General features: G+C 23.8%; 1 long non-coding RNA gene across 1 annotated transcript in view; it reads left to right on the top strand.

Moving 5' to 3' along the window:
* The first annotated feature begins 11,991 nt into the window (after nt 1–11,991).
* LOC122507742 overlaps nt 11,992–23,521 on the top strand; it is a 63,186-nt gene continuing 51,656 nt past the window's right edge. The window contains exons 1-4 of the long non-coding RNA XR_006302146.1: nt 11,992–12,189; nt 12,386–12,490; nt 12,574–12,771; nt 15,193–15,330. This is a non-coding gene — a long non-coding RNA (uncharacterized LOC122507742). The remainder of the gene's footprint in view (nt 12,190–12,385; nt 12,491–12,573; nt 12,772–15,192; nt 15,331–23,521) is intronic.

Genomic DNA, 23,521 nt, shown 5'->3' with positions numbered 1-23,521 from the left:
CTTGTATCGACCCCTTCCCTCGCATTCTCTCTCTTATATATACGTGTCTGATCCATAGCCCAAAGGAGGGAAAAAGGTGCAGGTGAATTTAACTCCCCCTTTCTTATACGACGTGATTCAACAATATAAATTGATGTTCAATCACTCCCATATCTCAACTCTATATATTCTCTCAGCAATCGACGAAATGAAATGACAGACATGAAAATTGAATTATTTTGAAAATACCAGACTTCGCACTCGATAATTAATTTTCAAAGTAGCAAAAAGTAGCTTTTGAACTAAAAAAGTAGTAAAAAAGTAGCTTTCGAAATATTAAACTTGACGACCAAGAAAACTCGTTTTAGACACTTCACAAAACTGACAAAAATTTCATTCCATATTTTTTATTTTCCCGACTTTTTCCTAATTTTTATCAAAAATATTTACTTCTTTCTTATCCTACTAATAAATTAAATTCCTGCAAAGAATTTTATTATTCATGAAAAAATTTAAATATTTATAAAAATAATTTAATTCTTGCGAAGAATTTTATACAAATTTTTAAATAATTGCCTTCTTTCGATTAATTTTATGCAAATTCTAATTTAAATAATTTAATTCCTAAGAAATTTGTATTATTCATGAAAAGAATTGAATTCTTACGAAGATTTCTACAAAAAATTTTTAAATAATTGAATTCTATTTGGAAATTTTATGAAAATAGCAGATATTGAAAATCATTGAATTCCGAAAAGTTTTTAAAAATAATTAAATTTTACAAAGAACTCAATTAAAAAATTTTTGAGAATACTTGAATTCTTGCGAACGATTTTTTTAGAGCTTTGAAACTAATTGAATTCCCAAGAAGAAATTTATTGAATTTTGCAAAGAATTTTATTAAAATGCCTCAAAATAATTGAATCTTCGGAAATAAATTTGTTATTTATCAACATAATTGAATTCTTTTAAAGAATTATTTATGTGAATAATTGAATTCTTGGAAAGAAGTTTATTAATATTGTTATTTATAAAAATAATTGAATTTTGCAAAGAATTTTATTAAAATCTAAAAGAATAATTGAATTATTTCAAAAAAATTTAATAAAAATTGTATTTAAAATAATTCATTTCCATTGAACAATTTTATTAAAATATTTGAAAATAATTGAATTCCTGTGAAAAATTCTAATATTTTTGTAAATAATTGAATTCTTTCAAAGAATTTAAAAAAAAACATTTTATTAAATAATTGATTTTTTCTAGAAATTAAATTAAATTTTTTAAGAATAATTATATTTTTTGAGCAATTCCTGTAAAATTGTAATAAAAATAATTGAAATCCTGCGATGAATTTGAATATTTATGAAGATACTTGAATAGTTGCTAATAATTTTATTAAAATTTTCAAAAATAATTTAATTCCTGAGAAGAGATTTATTATTTATGAAAATAATTGAATTATTGCAAAAAATTTTATTAAAATGCTTAAAAAGAATTGAATTTCTGTGGAAAAATTTGGTTATTTTTGAAAATAATTGAATTCTTCATAAGAATTTTATAAACATTGTTCTAAATTATTAATTTTTTTGAAATATAATAAATATTATGAACATTTTGTTTTAAATAATATTGAATTCTAGTGGAAAACCTTATTTGTAGAAATAATTGAATTTTTCGATTAATTAATTTAAAATAATATAAAAAATATGTAATTGAAATTCTTCGATAAGTTTTATTATTTATGAAAATAATTGAATTCTTGCTTAGAATTTTGTCCAAAATTTTTCTAAAAAATTAAATTTTTATGAAAAATGTTATTATTAGTGAAAGTATTTGAATTATTGTGAATAATTGTCTAAAAATTTTTTTTAAATAATTGATTTTTCGAAATTTTTTTGAAAATTATATTCGAAATTAATTGATTTCCTAGTGGAAATTTTATTATTTACGAAAACAATTGAATTTTGGATGAATTCAAAAAAATTTTTTTTAATAATTGAATTCTTTTGAATTTGATTATAATTTTTTCGAATAGTTTTTTGATTTCTAGTAATAGCGAATTTAAAGTAGTAGAAATTAAAAAAAAACAGAAATAGTAGCTTTTAGTTGCTCAAATCTAAAAAAGTACCCAAATAGTATAGCATAACGTAAAAAAAGCTGTAGTAAACAGTATTTTTTAGTAGATGAGTGCGAAGCCTGAAATACAGGGCTAGAATCGATTATAAGATGCGAAAAAAATTTAAAAATTAAATTTTTCTCGGAAAAAGTCAAACTTTTCGAGGCCTGATACCTAAAAAGACGCGTTTTTCGAAAATAGTATGGAAAAAAATGACAAAAAAGTCACGCACTATCCGAGGCCTGGAAATAGAATATCTCTGTCACTTCAGCGGGACTTTATGTACTAATAAAAATATAATGAAGAGAAAAGGACAAAAATAAGAGTTCGAAAAAGTGATTAAAGAATCAGAGTGAGCCATCTCAGCGCAGCATCATCATCATTATCATCAGAGGAGGGAATAAGCATGGTAGCGCGCGCTTGGTATTATGAGATAACAATTACATTAAATCGCGGTGTGCCTGCGTATGTAAATGTAGACAAGGCATAAAGGGCGATTCGCTGGAGTTCCTTGTGTCGGTATTAGTGCAGGTGCACTATAACAGCTGAGTCGACCCACCCACATATGAATACATATGTATATACGGACAAACGTCTCGACACCTTGACAGATATGAACTCTTGTCTTTTCTCTCTTCTTTATAAATATATACGTACTTCGTACTCGTGTACTTATTCACTTACGAGTTTGCTGTAAATGCATAAGGGAATAAGGCGAATAATACAATGCAAGGTGCAATTCTTTTTCTCTTTAAAAAATAAATATATAGGTGCTCAAAAGTGATTTACATGACACGTGAGAGAATTGAATTCATATACTGCACTTCCTATCTTGTCCGCACAGGAACCAATTCGAATATTTAAATTGCCCAATAGTTGACTTTGACAGTTTTCGATAACTTATCGAGATAATAAGAAATAACAAGAATAATTCAGAGAAGGGGTGAGAAATGTTTATCTTATTCTGAGAGATATTAGAAAAAGTATTTCTAAAGTTGAAGAAATATTAAATACACAAGTACCAAACTTTTGAAAAACTTTTTTAGGAAAACGAGAATACTAGCTCTGCTAAAGGCGTTCTTTGCCTGATCAGGATTGCCACGCTTTTCCTCATTTCAAATTCCCTGACTTTTCCAGGTTTTTAAAACTACACATTTGTTGATAAAAATTTAATTTTGTTTTTCCCTGACTTTTCCGACTGATAAAATCGTTATTTTATATTATAAGAATATTGTTGCTGTAACGTCATCAAAATTATTCTCATTTCAATTCAATTATTTTCTAAAATTTCTAACTAAAATTCTTCTTTTAATTAATTATTTTTAATAATTTTTGAAAAATTTCTTTGAAAGTTTTCAAATGCTTTTCTTAACAAAAAAAAATCTACACAATTTTCAGTTAAGGATTGTCACAGCTGTGGTGAGGGTCAAGGGGATTGTTCCCATTACTCCCATGTAAAATCTTGCATGTTTGCAACCTCAAAAAAAAATTTCAGTTTCATAATTTTAATCAAAAATCCTATATATTTATTTTATTTAAAGAAAAAAAACATTCAAAAAAGATGTAAAAATTAATGATAAAATTTTTTCAAGACTAAAATATTAAAAAATGTATTTAATTAATTTTTTGAAAAAGTGCTAAAAACCATTACACAACATAGTCGACATATGGTTGGTACGACTGGAATATAGTATATTGTCAGAGGTTAACCTCAAATTTTTTAGTGTTGAGAACACGAAAATTACAATAAACAAATGTAAAATATAATTATGATGCAAAAGAAACATAAAAGTTATTAACTTATGTTTAAGGAATATTATTAATTTCAAATGTACAGATCAAATTTGTATTTTTTTGAGGTTGTGTGTTGTTGCGATGTTGCCACATTTTCATGTGTTTTTGTGTTTGATACTTATACAATTATTACTGTTCTGAAAACTAAAACTTTAATAATTATTTATTCATTAAATCTGTGGTAAACTTTTTCTAAAATCTTCCAGTTTAAACTTTTTGACATTGTCTATCCATATACAAAACCACAGATTTTTCTCTCATTTCCTTGACACTTTTTTTCTAAGATTTATCTGAGCTCCCATAAGAGCCTATGTTAAATTGCAAATTTATTTTATTTTTTTAAAAAAAACTACGTGGTAAAAAATTATGAAAAAAACCATATGTTTCTAAAATAATATAAAGATTAAACTGTCAAATTTTTATAATTTTCTCTCATTTCCTTATATTGCCGGTGACAATCCTTAAAAGTATGAAAAATTCAAACATTCAAAGATTATAATTTGAAACCTTTTCGAAATTCAATTATTTCTAAAAATTCAGGGTATAATACTTTCATTCTAAATTTGAATTAGTAAAAATGTTTACTAATTGGAATTAGTGACTGACTTTTTGCTTTTGAATTAGCAGATTTTACTAATAAATAGTCGTTTCTACTAATTTAATAGTAAAATTTACTAATGCAAAAGCAAAAAGTCAGTCAATAATTCCAATTATTAAATATTTTTACTAATTCAAATTTAGATTTATTGAAGAATTGAACGTTTTTTAAAATTGAACTCTCATAAAGAATTTGATCAACAAATTTTTAAATATAGGTAATTCAAATTCTTTTGTCGAATTTCATTAAAATTTTTAAGAATAATTTTATTTTTCGAGCAATTAAATTAAAATTGTATTAAAAATAATTGAATCTTTGTAAAAAATTTGATTGAATTGAGAAAAGTTTTTAAAAATAATTGAAATTTTGCCAAGAATTTTATTAAAATTTTTGAAAATAATTGAATTTTGGAGAAGAATTTTATTATTTAAGAAGATAATTGAAAATAATTGAATTATTATTAAGACGAATTTGAATATTTCTTTTCATATAATTGGCTTCTTTTGTGAAATTTTATTGAAATAGTAGATATTGAAAATAATTGAATTTTAAGAAATTATTGAAATTAATTAAATTTCTACAAAGAATTTTACTAAAATTATTTTGAAAAAAAATTGAATGGTTAAAAAGAATTTCATTAAAATTTTTGAAAGTAATTTAATTCTTTCAAGAAATTTAATTAAAAATGTATTGACAATAATACTTAAATTCTTAATACATAAATTATAGGAAGGCTATTTAAAATAATTGAATTTCTTTGATGAGTTTTAAGAAAATTTTTAAGAATAATTACATTTTTCAAGAAATTCCATTAAAATTGTAATAAAAATAATTGAAATTCTGCGATGAGTTTTATTATTTGTGAAAATAATTGAAAACCTACATATAGTAGTATTTCTGTTCATATTTTTAAAAATTTTAATAAAATTTCACTAAAGAATTCACTTATTTTCTAAAACTTTATTAAATCCTTATAAACAATTCAATTATTTTTTTTAAATAGTAAAATCTTTAAACAAAAATTCAATTAATTTTATAAATAGTACAATTCTTTGCAGTAATTCAATTATTTTTAAAACAATTTCAATTGAATTCCTCGGATGAATTCAAATATTTTTAAATATTTCCATAAAATTCAATTATTTTTAAAAATTTTAATAAATTCTTCGAAACAATTCAACTATTTTTATAAATACTAATATTCTTTGCAAAAATGAAATTATTCTTAATCCAATTTAAATAAAATCATACGAAAGAATTTAATTATTTTAAAAAAATTTCATAAAATGCAATTTCAACAAGAATTTTTAATTCTCAAAAAATAATTCAATTATTCTCAAAATATTTTTAAAAAATTCTATATAAAAAATAAATTACTTTCAATGCAATTTTTAAATATATTCGTCAAAAAAATTGAAAGAATTCAATTATTTTTAAAAAATAATAAAATTCTTATGAATTCAATTATTTTGAATATACTTAATTTTAATAAAATTTATTCTTTAAAGAAATTCAATTATTTTCATAACAACTTTAATTGAATTTCTCGAAAAAAATCATTATTTTTAAATATTTCTATAAAATTCTTCATAACAATTAAATTATTTCTTAAAATTTTAATAAATTCTTAGGAGCATTTCAATTATTTTTATAAATAGTAAAATTATTCGCAATAATTCAATTATTTTTATAAATTTAGTAAAACCCTTTGCAAAAATTAAATTCTTTTCAAAACAATTTTAATAGAATTCCTCGAAAAAATTTAAATTTCCTATTTTTAAATTTTCTAAAATTTTAATTTTAGAAAATAAATTAATTTTATGTTAATATTTGGAAATTTAAATTCTTTCAAGGAATTCTATTAAAATTGTTTTGAAAAGAATTAAAATAATAAATTCTTCAGAACTATTCAATTATTTTTATAAATAGAAAATTTCTTCGCAAGAATTCAATTATTTTCAATACAATTTTAATAAAATTCTTCTTCATAAAATCCAATTGCTTTCAAAATTTTCAATTAAAATTATTAAAGAAACTCCATTAGTTTTGGATAAAATTCTTTCCAATAATTCGATGATTTTCAATACATTAATTTTAAAATTGAAAATATTTGAAAAGAAAAATTATAAAGAAGTTTAGAAACAAAAAAGGAAACAACTAACTTCAAACTGTGAACAGATTACCGAAACATGTACTTTATTATTATAACTTTGTAAATAATAGAATTTCTCTGAAATTTTTGCTATTTAATTAATTCATTCAAAATTGAAATTTTACAAAATTTAAAATTAAAACCTTTTGAAGTTGATCTTTTGATAAAAATTGTAAACGCAACTCTTTAAAAATTGAATTAATTTTAAATTATTTAAGAAAAATTAGATTTCAAGAATAAGCACAATAACTTTAGAAAACAATAATTTTCCACGATTCCGATCAAAATTCCCTGACTTTTTCAGATTTTTTCAAGGTTTATCAAATTCCCTGACATTTCCTGGTTGTGTGGCAACCATGCTGATAGTTAAAAATCAAAATTCCGTGGATCGTTTAATATGCCCTGAACCATTCTCCAAAATATCAGAACCTAAAATTCCTAATATTTAAAAACGATGATGATACGTAGTTCTAAAAATAATAAATATTTAATCTACATCGAATTAAAGAAATTCGATTCCCCTCGTTGCATTATACACACAAATAGCAATCGATGCCAGTTGATTTTGCTGCACGTTCTGATAATGAAATCAGTTCCAGGTGAAATTGACTTGTAGATTCAAATTGCCTTGCATTATCGCTCATGGTTTCCGTGTATACGAATGTTCGCGTAACGAGTGTACTTGCAGATAACACAATGAATCTCTGGCAGGTGGTTTACATATGCTGTTAGCGATTGTATTGCACATGCTCGCTTCTACTTTTTTCCAGACTAAATAGGTCGAAATTAGCATTACGCTCGGTTAATTACAATTCAACATTTACTACTCACAAATTATATTCTCCACTCTACGTGTATAAACACACGGAAACTGCAAAGAAGTCCTAAATATTACCTTTCAAATTTACTTTCTTTTCGAAGCAGAAAAATATTTGTTTTTTTTAAATTTTCCTTTCAAGTATAGAATTCAGCTCAAAGATCAGTTGTTCCTGATAGCGTGTTTGTAATGGCGTGGTAAAGAGGGGGTGAAAACAATCTAATCGTGAACGCCATTTTGTTTCTGCCTACTGGATCAGTAGTTGATATATGATGGCTGAACCTGATCCTTATAGGTATATAATCTCGGTTGCACTGGCAATTAAAATTCTTTCCTGCCGCCATGTTTCCTTCTCCTGCTGCTTCTCAATGTATATATACTTTCATGTTTCCTTGCTCTTCACTACCTTCTTTATATATCTTCTCACAAACACGAATATGGATAGACGCATCGCAATTAAAAGTATCAACCTCCTATATATATACACAGTTCTTGTGATTTTTCCTAATTAAGCTTTTCAAAAAATAGCCAATCAAAACGATATTTAACCTCTTGACTCGAACCTCCACCGTAAATATCCCCACCAATCTCCACAAATAATCTACAACGAAAAAATAATTGTTAATTATCCATTTTTTTCTTGTGATATAATAACTACGAGAAAGGCAAGATTTCGAATTAGAAATAATAAACAAAAAATTTTGAATTGAAAATCACCAAAGGAATTAATTATTCAACTGGAAATATAAATTGGAAGATTTTTATAATTAAGTCCCTATAAAGTTCAGAACTTTCTAATCAACTAAATTAATTTATTTCTTCTTCAATTTCAAATTTTATTATAAAAAATGTCTCTCGCTTTAAAAAATATATTCAGGGTTGCCATAGAAATTTAATTTTAGTTTTGCCTGGCTTTTCCCTAAATTCCAGACAAAATTTTAACTTTTCCCCTCACCCTAAAAAATATTCTGATTCACTCTAGAAATTATTAGATATACTCAAAAAAAATGTTCCATTTCAATTTAATTAATATTTTTTAAAATTTTTAAATAAAATTTTTCTTTAAATCCATTATTTTTAATAATTTCTTAAAAAGTTCTTTGAGAATTTATAAATTTGTTTTTTTTTACAATTCAATCAATTTGACGAAATTTTGCTAATTCGGAAATTTTTCAATTAAATACATATTAAGAAAATAAAAAATTCAAATAATTTCAAATAAGAATCCAATTAAACTTTTTCAAAAAAATTAATTTTACAGAATTAATAGTTATAGATGTGAGAAATTCAGATTTTCAAAGATTTTTAATTTGAAAACCTTTTCAAAATTTAATTATTTCTAAAAATTCATCTCAAATTTTCTCTGAAATTCATTTTTCAAAATTATTTTTTCTTAGAAAATTCAATCATTTAAATACAAAAAGAAATAATTTATTGAACAATTAAATAATTTCTAAAATTAAATTCTTATAAAAAATTTTATCAACAAATTTTTAAATAATTAAACTTTTTCGAAAAATTTTAATAAAATTTGTAAGCATAATTCCATTATTCGAGAAAAAATAATTGAAATCCTGTAAAGAATTTTATTATTTAAGAAAATAATTGAATTTGGAAAAATAATATTATTTATGAAAATAATTGAATTATTGCGAAGAAATTTATAAAAAAATTTGTAAGTATTTGAATTTCTGGGAAATTTTTATTATTTATGAAAAGAATTAAATGTTTGTGCAGAATTTTATTAAAATTTTTTTTAAATCATTGAATTCTTTCGGAAAATTTTATTGAAATAGTAAATATTTAAATTCATTGAATTGAGGAACATTTTTGAAAATAATTGAAATTTTGTCAAGAATTCTATTAAATTTTTTGAAAATAATTGAATTTTGGAGAATTTTATTATTTTAAAAGATAATTGAAATTTTGATGAGAATTTAAAATAAATTTTGAAAATAATTGAATTTTGGAAAAGAATTTTATTATTTTAAACAATAATTGAAATTTTGACGAGAATTTAAAATAAATTTTGAACATAATTGAATTTCTGTGAAGAATTTTATTATACTTTTGAAAGTAATTGAATTTTTGACGAGAATTTAAAATAAATTTTGAACATAATTGAATTTCTGTGAAAAATTTTATTACTTTTGAAAGTAATTGAATTTTTGAAATCATTTCTAATTTCTAAAATTCAATTGTTTTACTGTTTTTAACTGAAATTCTTTTATACATCCATTATTTATTTTTAATAATTTATTAAATATTAAAAAATTTAACTAATTTCAGAAGAATTTGAATTATTAAAATTTTTCAAAAATCGAAGTTCTTTAAAAGTACTAATTAAATTCATTCATAATTGAAATATAACAAAATTTCAAAGTATTTATGAAAATTTTAAACGCAACTCTTTTCAAATTCAATTTATTTTTAAATATTTAAGTAAAATTATTCATTAAATAATACGTCCGAGAAGTTGTCAATGCCAAAGAGAAAATAATTGAATTTTAAAAAATTCTAACAAAAAAATTCAAATTACTTTTTTAAAATAAATATCTTAACATACTTTTTTTAAAAAACGAATTTTCATTTTCATTTTTCATTATAATTTTTGAGAATTGAATTATTTTCAAAAAATTTGCACTTTAAATTTTTCAAAACTTCAATTATTTAAAAACTTTATTAATTCCTATTTCTAAAATTTAATTATAGAAAATTTAATTAGAAATAAATTTTAATTGTTATAAAAAATAGAAACTAATGATTTCAGATTATCAGGAAAAAAATAGACTGCTAATGTAATTGTGCGATTAAAAATTATAAACAGAATGAAATATTAAGACACAAATAGTGGTAGCGTGTACACATGTTTTTTATGTCAGTTATGGCGTCAGAAAGGCGTAATTCACAACAGTGAATTATCCAGGTAAATATACACGGATGCATTACCTCCGAGCAGGTGATTCTTAACAACCTTTTATTCAGATATGTTTCCTCTTGCAATCTTGTACTCTTTTTGCTAAACTGTGTTTCACGCCATTGTGAAACAATTTTTTTTCTCTCGCCCTTCACAATGATTCAAAATCTTCCATTTGTAAACGTTAAACCATTGAAGATATTTTATTATTAATTAACTATAGCTTTCCCTTATAGAATATTATTAAATGTATGTTCATTGAAAGATAAATTTAATGTGTGAAAAAATTTAATCTGCAATGAGACAGCAAAATTACTAAAAAGAAATGATGGGAAACGAATCAAATTTGTTTTATTGAATTATTCAGTTAATTTACAGTGAAATTTCCAAACTAGTTGCTTTTTATTTCAAAATAATATTTTTGTTAATGATTAAATATGAATTAGATAAATTAATATAAATATAAATAATTAATAATTGTTAATAAATTGTGGAACAAGGGGCGAAATATTTTTTAAGGTTACCACGTGTTGAATTGGAATTTTTCAATAAAGGGCAAAAAAAGATAAAGACAAAATATCGAAGGTAAAAGTCAATAATAAACATTTTCCGTGCGATAAATAAAAATGGCCGAACTTCGGAGCACAAAAATCTCATATTACACACAAAAGGAATAAATATTGTCAAAAAAATAATAATTCAGCACAATAATACTCATTAAGACAAATAAAAGTACCTTGTATTTCCATAATACTTAATGTGAGACAATTCTATGAATTCTCCAAGTGACCGCTCTGTAGTTGCTCACATTGCTCCCTTTGTTCGCAATGTTGAATTTCTTTCAGTGATTTTCTGGAGCTAATCCATGATTTAAGTTTCCGAACACTCCCGATTTGAATAAAAAACAAAAACTTTACTTTCTACAACACTCTATAATAAACGATCGCGATTAAAAATATTTCGTACACTCCCGAAACTAACCTAACATTTAGACGCGATTGTCGGAAAAGTAATGAACAAAGACTTTAGGAAAAAAATTTACTGATTACTTTTTCAATACTCCAGAAACTATTGTAATTATTAAAACTTTGTTACTTGCGTGTTTAATCGTCGAATTTATGACAAAACTTTTAGCTTTTTACGCTTTTATTGTACAAAACACAACTTTGCCATGTACAGCCATGTTTCTTGCACGAAGTCAAAATGGCGTCGGTCGGTCAGTGTCGGGGTCAATAAACTATGAAAAAGGCGGTAAAAATACAAGAAATCTATTGGTTAATATCGATAATTTAGCAGTGTCTACAAGAAAAGCCAATCAGCGACACGATTGATCGTGCACACATGGAGGGGTGTGTTCGCACCCTAAAGGCGAGTTTACAAAGTTATAGAATATTTGCAGTAAAAAAATGAAAAGAAAAAACAAAGAAACTGAAAGAAAAAATAAGAGATTATTCATCCCAGAAAGTAAATAAGTAATTGTTTTAATTTAATTATATGGAATAATGATAGTAATTTTAATGTTAATAATTGCGTTTTCTCATTTCGTGGTTGGTACACCTGATTCTTGCGAAAAGTACGCGACGCCAACTTCAGATCATACATAGTGCAACACGTATGTTTCATAACAAAGTTCTTTCTGTTTTTTTGTTAAATATTCCAAAGAAATCGTGCATATTTATATATTACATCTCAACAAATTTTTGCTTTAAAACTGAATAACAACCATCAAAAAGTAATTGTGTAGGAAAAATGATTGAATTGGTGAATTGAAAAAAGTACACAATGAAATGTTGACGAACGTATACATTTTGAGGTTATAATTCCACTTCACTCATCTCGCTTGATTTATAGTCGATTTAGTCAAAGATTTATTAAACGGCAAATTGATTGCAAATCAAATATGAAAGAATATTAATTTGGAATACATATTTCATTCTTGTATTGTTATGATCTATTGTACCTTTGTTTTGATGTTTTCACTCCATTGCTTTACTTTGTACAATTTTCAGAATCGCTCCAACCATTGTTCGCATCCTTGAACGTGCCGAATTCATACTTTCTGTTTAAAGAAAGATAAAAATGCATTTTCCGAACATCCATTGTCCAGGGGTCAGGTAATTTTCCTCTCGACCTATTCAGTTTACAGTATTTATTATACATTTCTTATGGTTTACACGTATTTTGATTTATTTTTCAGTTTTTATTATCCCGGCGAGATGGCGGTCCAGCAAAGGAAACAATAATTTGGAACATTCTGCAAAAAAAATTTCCAAAATATTACGTGGCTCAGTGAAAACCAATAAGACAATAAAATTCAAACACTTTTTTTCGGAAAATCGTTCGAAAATACGGGATTCAATAGGATGTGATACTGACCGAGGAGTATTGGAGAAAGGTATAAAGATTAATTATTGAAATTAAAGTTTATCAAAAACTACGGTAATTATTTATAAATATCAATTTTAGAGGTTATGTATTCAAAAAAGTCAAAAAATATATATACGTGAATTATATTGTATATATAAAAAGGATAAAAAGTTATTGAATTGAAATTAACGCAAGATTTTAAGGTTACAGCAATTTTATTTTTAAAAATGCTTATGTTTCGCTTTTATTGATTATTTAATTATTTTTATTAATATATATTAATATTCTAATTAATTAATATTTATAGGATTACTAAATTTAGTTTAATTCACTGAATTTTTTTATTAATTTAGTTAAATTGCAAATACTTTATTAACAGAATTAAAGTATTTGGTGAAAAAAATTATGGTCACATTTGTGGTGTTTTCCTGATGCATATATTTTTTACATACATAAAGAGGGTTGCCACAGGTCAGGGAAAAATCAAAGATTTGTAAAAGTACTGTAAAAAATTAAATTTTTAAAATTCATAAGAAAATTCCCAATTTTGAAGGAATTTAATTAGAAATTTTAAAGAACTTAGTTTTTAAAATAATTTTATTAATTCAAATTCTTCTAAAATTAGTTACATTTTTTAATACATATTTAATTAATTATTAAAAATTATAGATTTATAGAAGAATTTTAGTTAAAAACACTTAAAAAATTGAATTTTGAAGAAGTTACAAATATAATTTCAGAAATTCAATTATTTTCAAAAGTAATAAAATTCTTCGCAGAAATTCAATTATGTTAATAAATTATTAAAAACTCTCGTCAAAATTTCAAGTATATTTATAAATAATAAAATTCTTCTCCAAAATTCAATTATTTTTAAAAATTTTAATAAAATTCTTGGGAAAATTTTAATTATTTTCAAAAATTTTCCTCAATTCAATGATTTTAAATATCTCCTATTATAATAAAATTTTCCAAAAGAATTCAATTATTTAAAAAAAATCCTGATAAAATTCTAAGCAAACTTTTAATTATAATTCCATAAATAACTAAAATTTCACATTAATGCATTTATATTTACAATTTTTTATAAATTTGTTCTCAATAATTCAATTATTTTCATAAATAATAAAACTCATCGCAGAATTTCAATTATTTTTGATACAATTTTAATTTCAATTCTGTTGAAATTAGATGATTTTTTAAATATTGTATTTAATATTATTTCCAAAATTTTAACGCAATTCTTAGAAAGAAAGCAATTATCTTGATAAATATCAAAATTCTTCCCAGAATTTAAAAATAAAATTCTTTGGAAAATTCAATTATTTTCATAAATAACAATCTTTAATCACGAGAATAAAATTTTATTTTTAAGCATTAGAAAATTCTTTTTAGAAATTCAATTATTTTCAAAAATTAAAAAAAATTCTCGTCATGATTACAATTATCTTTATAAATAGCAAAAATTTTCGCTGAAATTCAATAAAATTTAAAGAAATTTTAATAAAATACCACGCAAACAAATTTTTTTTTATAAATAATAAAAATTTCCCAGGATTTCAATTTTTTTTATAAATTTTTTCGCAATAATTCAATTATTTTAATAAATAATAAAACTCATTGCAGGATTTTAATTATTTTTGATACAGTTTTAATCGAATGCCTTGCAAAATGTGATTATTCTTAAAAATGTTATTAAAATTTGTCAAAAAAATTCAATTATTTAAAAATTTTTTGGTAAAATTCTTTATGAGAATTCCATTTGAACAAAAATTAAATTATTCAATTGAATTAAAAAATTGATTTAAAAATGATTTAAAAAATCATTAAAATTGATTTAAGAATGAATTTCCGAATGATGGATTTATTATTTAATAAAATAATTGAATTCTTGCAACGAATTTTATTACATTTTTGTTTAAATAATTGAATTTTTGTGAGGAATTTTATTAGTATTTTTTAAAGTAATTAAATTTTTTTTGAAAAATTTTATGATAATCTAAATTATTATAAAACATGAAGAAATCGATCATTCCGAGTCGAAGACTCGGGATGACCGAATTCTTCATGTTTTATAACAATTTTTTATAAGTTGTTTAATTTGAAAAAGGTTTGAAGTTAAAAGTTTTGAAAATCTTCATTTCTATGGGAAAATTTTAATGATTAAATATTTATTTAAAAAAAAAGTTACTGATTTTTTTCCGATTTTTATTAAAACAGAATTAAACATATTTTTATTATTAAAATGAAAAATTAAATTCGAAGTTATTAGTATATCAAAAAAGTCAATTGAAATTAGTTTTACTATATTTGAAATTAATTTTAATTAATTTAATTAATAATTAAATCGTATGATTCCTTAAATAATTCCAAATAGTGAATTTTTTTAAAGATATATTTTATATCTTTTTTTATAATAAGATTTTAATTTCGTTTCAATATATTTCAGGTGATACTAATTGTTAAAAATTAGTAAATTCTACGAAAGTAAAGGGATTCAAGCGAAATGGTGTTTTTTGTCTCAATGGAAAGGAAAAGAAAGGAAAGGAAAGGAAATGATCAACGAAGACATGTGTTGCATATAAAAGTATGTATTCCCAAAATTTTAATCCAATAACTTCAAGCAAATGATGTCTAAGGTAGGACTGAATTATTTCAAATTTAGAGAACTTATGGTTTTTAAAATAAGAAAAAAATGGTATTTTTCTTACTCCAAAAAATTTTTTTTTGCTCTGAAACTTCGATTGCTTTCTAAATCTTAGTCACTGAAGATCAGTGTTATTTTCAGTGACTCCTTACAATATAAAATTTATAAATTAATTTGGAATCAGTCAAAACTGAACTGAACTTTAAATAATTTTTTATTATTGAATTACTGGTGAAAAACAATTCTTATTTTAGTAAATGAACTGAAAAAAAATTATCTGATTCAATTATACTACTTAAAATGAAATATTTTCATCAAATCTTTCTGATTATTAAATCAAATAATTTTTTTTTTACTTTGATATTAAAATTATCGATTGTTTACATCGGTGAAGTTTACATTTATGATCAAACATTAAAAGACGAAATATTTTTCTTTACGAAAACTATAAAGTGTTTTGTTTATAATTTTTTTTCAAATTATTCATCAAAAAGTTTAGCATTAATATTTTTCATATCAAAATTTATAGAAATTTAAACAGAATTTAAATAGTTTTGAACGTTTTGAAAATATCTAAACAAAAAAATTGCGTTCACCTGAACTTTCAAAACTTTAAGAAAAAGAAAATCTTTTGAAGTAAAAATCAACATTTTTATTCTTTTTAAAGTTTTGAACGTTCAAATGAAAGAATATTTTTTTTATTTAAATATTTTCTAAAATTACTAGAAAAAAATAAAAAGTAAAATAAATTTAACATTTATAGAAACGAATAAGTTTTTTAAATAAAGATTTGAAATTTCAAATGAACGACGATATTTTTTATTTCTTTTAATTTGTATTCTTTTATAAAAAAAATAATTTTGTATTTGAATATTTTTATTCGTTCACAAATATTTAATAAATTCTGTTTTCGATTTTACAAATATATTCCTAAAATCGAAAAAAAGAATTTATTTAAAAATTTTGTATATTAAAAAATTAATTCTTAAATAAGTAAATGGTTAGTTTTAATTACTTTTTCATTTTGAAAAATATTGAAACAAAAAAAATTTCGTTCATTTGAACGTTCAAAACTGGAAAATAAATTTTAAAAAAATATTTTCTGACAAAATTGAAATATTGGAGAAACGTAAAAAATCGTCGTTCATTTAAATCTTTAGAGTTCGAATCTTTAGTGATTCAAAATAAAAATGTGAGTTTATTGGGTTGATTGTAGGGTTTGTTTATATTTTATAGTGTTGATAGAATTTATTTCCTGACACACGAATTTTATTCTATACAATATTTCTCTAAAATAATGAGATCAATTAGAAATTGTTTTAGATTCAATCGGAAATTGAAAAGAACGTGTCTGTATTTTTCATTGGACTTTTCTAAATTTATCCCCTTGAGATAAAGTTTTTAAAATGAGACGATAATAACGAATATGAAATATATTAATTTTTAAACACGTCGCACAAGTATAGCTCGCGCACACTTACAGCATATTCTTTGGAACAAAGAGAAGTTACTAATTTCGTACAAGCTTATATTCGATCAGAGACTATATCGTGTGTACCTCGTCTTTTGTTCTCGTTTTTGTTTTAATATCGTATCGTTCAGACGATATGCTTCTCCATAATATGCGAGTCCGTATTGAACGTGCGGACCTTGTCGGCCGTAGGATGTCCGACCTTAACGTTGGCTAAGCGTGTATGCATGTTCGGTGCATAAATAAGAAGCACAGCTCGGGAGGCATTAAATCACGTGTGTGCTGCACACGAACTTGCACACGGACAAGAAAGAGACGGAATTAGATAGCGTTAGATAGGATGAGACAAAAGTAAAAGAGAGAAAGCGAGAAGGAGAGAAAAAGATGAGAGAATAAAAAGAGATGAGAGAATGTGAGAGTCGTTCACGAATACGAAACTGTATAAAAGGCGGAGGGGGACTTAAGATTACGTTGGCCTTTGCGTTATGCCCGCACCCCGTTGAGCCAATATGCCCTGCACATCACCAACCTTCCTTCTTGAGTAGTCGCACGATTAGAAGCAGCCGAGTACGTACCTCTTAGTAGCGAGCTTACCGTATACCCCCTCAGGCTAGCAGAAATTATATTCATTCGTGATTTTCGCCTTTATTTGGCATCACGTCAACTCCCCATTACTTTCAAAATTAATTTACCAGAATTATGGCAATTGACTTCATTTATTTTCTCTATTTTTAGATCCAGATTTGTTTCTAATAGGCCAAGTTTTTCATAGTTTCGATGGAATTTGAATTGCTGATCGAGAATTGCTCGCACTGGAATATTTCTTCTATTTCTTCGTCGATGATGAAACTATCATCAAATTTTGCCATTCTATTCAGTTTTTGTGAATTGCATGAAAATATAGAAATTCAATTTGTATAATCAGGGTTACCACAGGAAATTAGGCAACTCAGAGAAAAATCAGGAAAAGTCAGGGAGTTTTATAAAAAGTATTGGAAAAATATTTAATTTCTAGAATTAATTCGAAAACTCAAAATTTTTTTGTAGCCTTTAAAAATATTGAAGAAATTTAATTTAATTATAAATTCTTTCTATTTCTAACAATAAGTAAACTTTACAGATTTAAAATTGAACTTATTTTAAAAAATTTAATTTTTTAAAAACTAGCGAAAAATTATTATTTATAAATTCAACAAATAATTGAATTTTATTAAAGTTGTCAATTCAATTCTTATAAATAATATAAATAACTAGCTATTTAAATTATAAAATTATTATGTAAATTACAAAATTTATTATTTTCAAATGTCAACTTTAATTTTTGAATAATTTCAGATTCAAAATTTAAAAAAATTCTCTTATTAACTAATTAATTAAATTTTTATTATTTATTATTTACAAAAATTTTAATAAAATTCACCACAAGAATTTAATTAATTAATTCATAAATAATAATTTACAAAATAGAAAAAAAATTTGCAAAAATTCAATTTTCTTTAAAATTTTTTATATAAAATTCTTTAAAAGATCAATTATTTTCAAAAAATTTAGTAAAAGAAATTTGCAGGAATTCAATAATTTGAATAAAATTTCTCGAAAGAATTGAATTTTTTCACAAAATTTCCATAAAATTCTTGAATTACATTACATTACACAAATTATTTTCAATACAATTTTAAAATTAAATTTGTCAGAAAAAAGTTTGCAAGAATTCAATTATTTTCGTATATATAATAAAATTCTATGTACAAATTAAATTAATTCAAATTCAAAATTGTAAACAACAACAAAAAGTAATATAAAAAGTTAGCAAAAATGTTATGTTCTATAATAAAAAAATTTTACATATTAACGTAAAATTGAGGAAAATAAATTAATTTAAAAACGTTGAATTTTAAAAAATAAAAATAAAAATATACCTAGTCTTTAAAAATATTTTTGAAATTAGTTGTATTTTTATATCTATTTTTAATTGAAAAAATTTTTAAATTATTGAAATTTCATGAAATTGAATTGGAAAGAAAAGTGGATTTCAAAAATATTTTAGGAGAACTTTTTTTCTTTACATAAAAAATTGAATTCTTAAGGAACTTTCTCAGAAATTATTAAAAAAAATTGAATGTGAGAAAAATTTTAGTTAAAAATTCTGGAAAATAGTTGAATTGAAATTTTGAAAATAATTTTTGGATAAGTTACAGTAGCAATTGTTATAAAGTTTAGAATTTCAAAGGATATTTGAAATTTTTAAAAATCAAATTTTTTACATAGATTCAATTATTTTTAATACAATTTTAATCTAATTTCTGGAAAATTAAAATTATATGTCAAAAGATTTTTAATTACCTATTTAAAAATTTGTTGATAAAATTCTTTATGAGAGTTCAATTTTAAAAAAACATTCAATTCTGGAATAAATTATATATTTTTGTATTTAAATAATTGAATTCTCGTTTTTTTTAAAACTTCAATTGAATTTTGTTTAAGTTATTTGATTAAAGAATTTTTAAATAATCGATGAAATTTTGTAAAATTAAATTGTAAACAAAAGGATTTGAAAATTTTCCAAAAAATTATTAAAAATAATTAATTTAATGAAGAATTTTAGTTAAAAATTGTGAAAAACAATAATTGAATTGTAGTGATGAGAGTAATTTTGAATAAGTTACAGTAACACTATTCTTATAATATAAAATAATGATTTTATCAGTCGGTCATTTTTAATTATTATAAAACATGAAAATATCGAGTGCTTAGAGTCTTTGTCTCGGAGTGATCGATTTCTTCATGTTTTATAACAATTTTTTATAAGTTGTTTAATTTCAAAACGATTTGAATTTGAATCTTTTGAAGAATTTTTATTCCTATGGAAAAATAATAATTAAATATTTATTTGAAAAAGATAAATATAACAATGCGGAATGCAGTATTATATAAAAGTTTCATTTATAAAAATTAATTGGAATTATTTAATTTTGTGAAATATAAATGTAGTTTTAGAAACCTGGAAAAATTCCGTTTTTTAACCTGGAAAAGTCAGGGAATTTGAAATGAGTAAAAACATGACAACCCTGAATCATTCCTATTCTATGAATAAGAGTGAAATTCGAGAAAATTCAGTTTGTATAATTTTTCAAAATTGCCAACTTTTTGGTATCCATCACTGATAAGTCAGTACTTGCGGGTATATAATTGGCGGACAAGACGAATGGCGGTACTTATTTGCACTCGTGGTCTTTGGAATTAAAAGTTCCCAAGTACGGGGTTCATTAATCTTGACAGAAACCCTGAGTAGGTTGAGGGGATGATGATGAAGAAGAAGAAGAAGAAGAGAAAGAGAGAAGGAGAGAGAAAGCGAATTTGAAGACAAACCTGGTGCTACTGGAGAACGCGCGTTCTCCACAGGACGTAATCGGCAGACAAACTCGCAATTTCTGGCTGAACAAGATTTACACAACTTGCGGGCTTTTTCTGCCACCAGTGTCTTTTAAAATTTTTTCCTTCTTAGTCAAGGAGAAGGGATTCCTTCTCTTGGTGAAGGAGAATCATAAAAGTGTTTTATTAATAATATTCCCCTTGTTTTCCTCCATTCAAGAAGGGAATGATGATGATGATGATGATAATGATAATGATGATGATGATGATGATGAACTTACCTGTATATAGTAAATAACATAAGGGTGTTCCAATTACACTATATATAGTTTGAAAAGATATCTTTTGCGAGAGAATAAAAAAAAAAGTTGTTTAAAATTTTTTTTCAGTTTGGAATAATGTTTTATGGGTATATTCTCTTGACGACCTGATGTTTCGTTTTTAGTTGTTCCTTTTCTGCCAAGTTTCAACCTTATAGGTATATATAGGTACTTGAGAAGCTGACTTGACCCTGCGGGGGGTGGCTCATGCGCATTGGTCTTCCAGACTGCACCACATTAACATTCCTAACCCTGCTTCTTGTTTGACTCTTTGCTTTTGATAGATTATGGGAGCGATTTTGGTCCATGGACGTTTCCCTTATTTTTTCATATTGGAGAGTTTATTTTCTCTATCGTTTAGATTTACACATTTAGATTCAGAAAATTAAAAAGTAGATGATTCAATTTTCTATACAGATATTTTTGTATTTAGGCGCAATTTTTATTGCAATTAAAAGAGTTTTTAAATTAAAATGTAATTTGCCAGAAAATGATAATAAGATTCGTTTGTTGAATGTCAAGCTTTACACGCGCGTACCACCCGAGTGCCCAAATTAGAAGAATACCTGATTTACATTTCACGATCTCGAATGAAGCTATAAATAATGTGGCCGCGAGTCTGTGGAACGCAAAAACGAATGTTCCTTGGACCCCCCGCCAAAACCACCATCTACTGTCGTATGAAATATTACCATGATTCTTTTAGATACATTCTTACACTTGTAGACCAATATACGTCACTGGAGATGAATTAATTCCCCTCCCTTATTGTGGCTATTAATTTAAATTTTTTTCCAGCAATTTTAATACTTTATTAATATTGTTAATCGAATATTCTTGATTTAGGGAAAATGTTGACAATTTTACGAGATAATAAGGGACCGTAAAGGTGCAGTGAGAGAGAGAGAGGGGGAGAATTGGGAATCTGATCGAGAAGAAGACGAGGAGGAGGGTTAAAGCTGTCAGAGGCAGAGACGGTTGGGGATGGCTCCCATCCACGATCTCGTCCTCGTCTGTAATCGCAGGGGCGGCGACATCCTGTCCCGGACAGGATCAAATCGCTACTGAACTGCTACTGTCCTCAGTCGCCTGGTCTACACACTGCCAATTGCATTCCTTCAACACAAAATCAAATCCAGTAATGGTTACATTGTTTGCGTCCCTTTTCTCCATTACTACAAAATGTGAAGAAATTTCCTCTTAAAAATCTCTTTTTGATTCTTGCAAATTTAGGATTTGGAGTTTTTCAATTTTAGTTTCACTTTTTTTCTGTAGTGAATTCGCTTTGAATAGAATTCCAGTCAGTGGATAGTATTTGCTTTTGAATTTCTTCTGATTATTTTTAAAAAAGATGACTTTTTGGACTTTTCTTCCAAATATTGCAAGAAAATACCTCTTTTTTGGTAGAAAATGCAATTTATTTCGATTTTTTTAGTATGAAAATTAACTACAGTTAAAAAATTTCAATAATTATTAGAATAGTTTTTTGAGGATTATTAAATTTTTGAAATATAGACTTAAAAAGTGTATAAATAATTCAGGGCGACGAGCGATCGAGAAAATCGGGAATAGTCAGGGAATTCTAATGATCAAGGGAAAGACAGGGAATTTTATAAATAAATCTCACTCGTCACCCTGTAATTGAAATTTTGTAAAATTTTATTGAAAGCAATTGATTTTTCTTAAAGCATTTCACTGTAATTTTTAAAAATCAAATTTAGAACAATTTTAATTACAAATTTTGAAAAATTTTAATGAAAAATCCCCAAAAGATTTTAGAATTATTATTAAAATTTTGGAGAATACAATCTTATTCAAATTTAGCAAATGTTACACGCAATACGCGCTCTTCAATTTATTATTAATATTTAAATTAAAAAATGTTTTTTTCAAACAATCAACTTCATTTATGCATAATTTCAGATTCAAAATTTTGAATAATTCACTTATTAACTAATTAACGAATTAATTAAAATTATTTTTTTCAAAAATTTGAATAAAATTTAACACAAAAATTCAATTGTATTCATAAACAATAATTTACAAATAGATGAAAAAATTGTCAGGAATTTAATTATTTTATATCAAATTTTGAAAAATTTTTTGAAAGGATTCAATTATTTTCAAAAAATTTTAATGAAATCCGTCGCAATAATTTAATTATTTTTATAAATAATAATTTATAAATGAATAAAAATAATTAGTTGGAATTCAATTCTATTCAATAAAATTTCTCGAAAGAATCCAATTATTTTTGAACATTTTGATAACATTTTTTGAAAGAATTCAATTATTCACAACAATTTAATTAAAATTTATCGCTAGAAATTAATTACTCTGTTAACTAATAATTTATAAATAAATAAAAAAAAATTTGCAGAAATTCAATTATTTTCAACAAAACTTTAATAAATTTTCTCAAAAGAATTGAATTATTTTTAAAAACTGTAATAAAATTCTTCGAAACAGTTCAATTACTTTCAATACAATTTAAATTGAATTTATAGAAAAAATTCAATTATCAAATTGTTTTAAAAACATTTTATCAAAATATCTAGGTACTATTTCAATAAAATTTTACAAAAGAATTCAATTATTTAAAAAGAAATACTAAAATTCGTCTCAACAAGAATGCAATTATTTTCAAAAGTAATAAAATTCTTCGCAGAAATTCAATTATGGTCAAAAGTTTAAAAAAATTCAATTCAAAATTTCAATTATCTTTATAAATAATAAAATTTTTCTCCAAAATTCAATTATTTTCAAAAATAAATTTTAATTTTAATAAAATTCTTGGCAAAATTTCAATTATTTTCAAAAACTTTTATCAATTCAATCAAAATTCAATTATCAAATTGTTTTAAAAACATTTTACCAAAATTCTTAGTAGAAATTAAATTATTTTTATAAATTTTAATAAAATTTTTTAGAAAATCATTTCATGTTCCAAATTACAAAAATTGAAATT

The sequence above is a fragment of the Leptopilina heterotoma genome, unplaced genomic scaffold (assembly GCF_015476425.1).
Source record: "Leptopilina heterotoma isolate Lh14 unplaced genomic scaffold, ASM1547642v1 Lhet_51, whole genome shotgun sequence".
NCBI classification, from domain to species: Eukaryota; Metazoa; Arthropoda; class Insecta; order Hymenoptera; family Figitidae; genus Leptopilina; species Leptopilina heterotoma.
The sequence above is the reverse complement of the archived record's forward strand: the minus strand, read 5'-3'. Positions and strand labels throughout refer to the sequence as shown.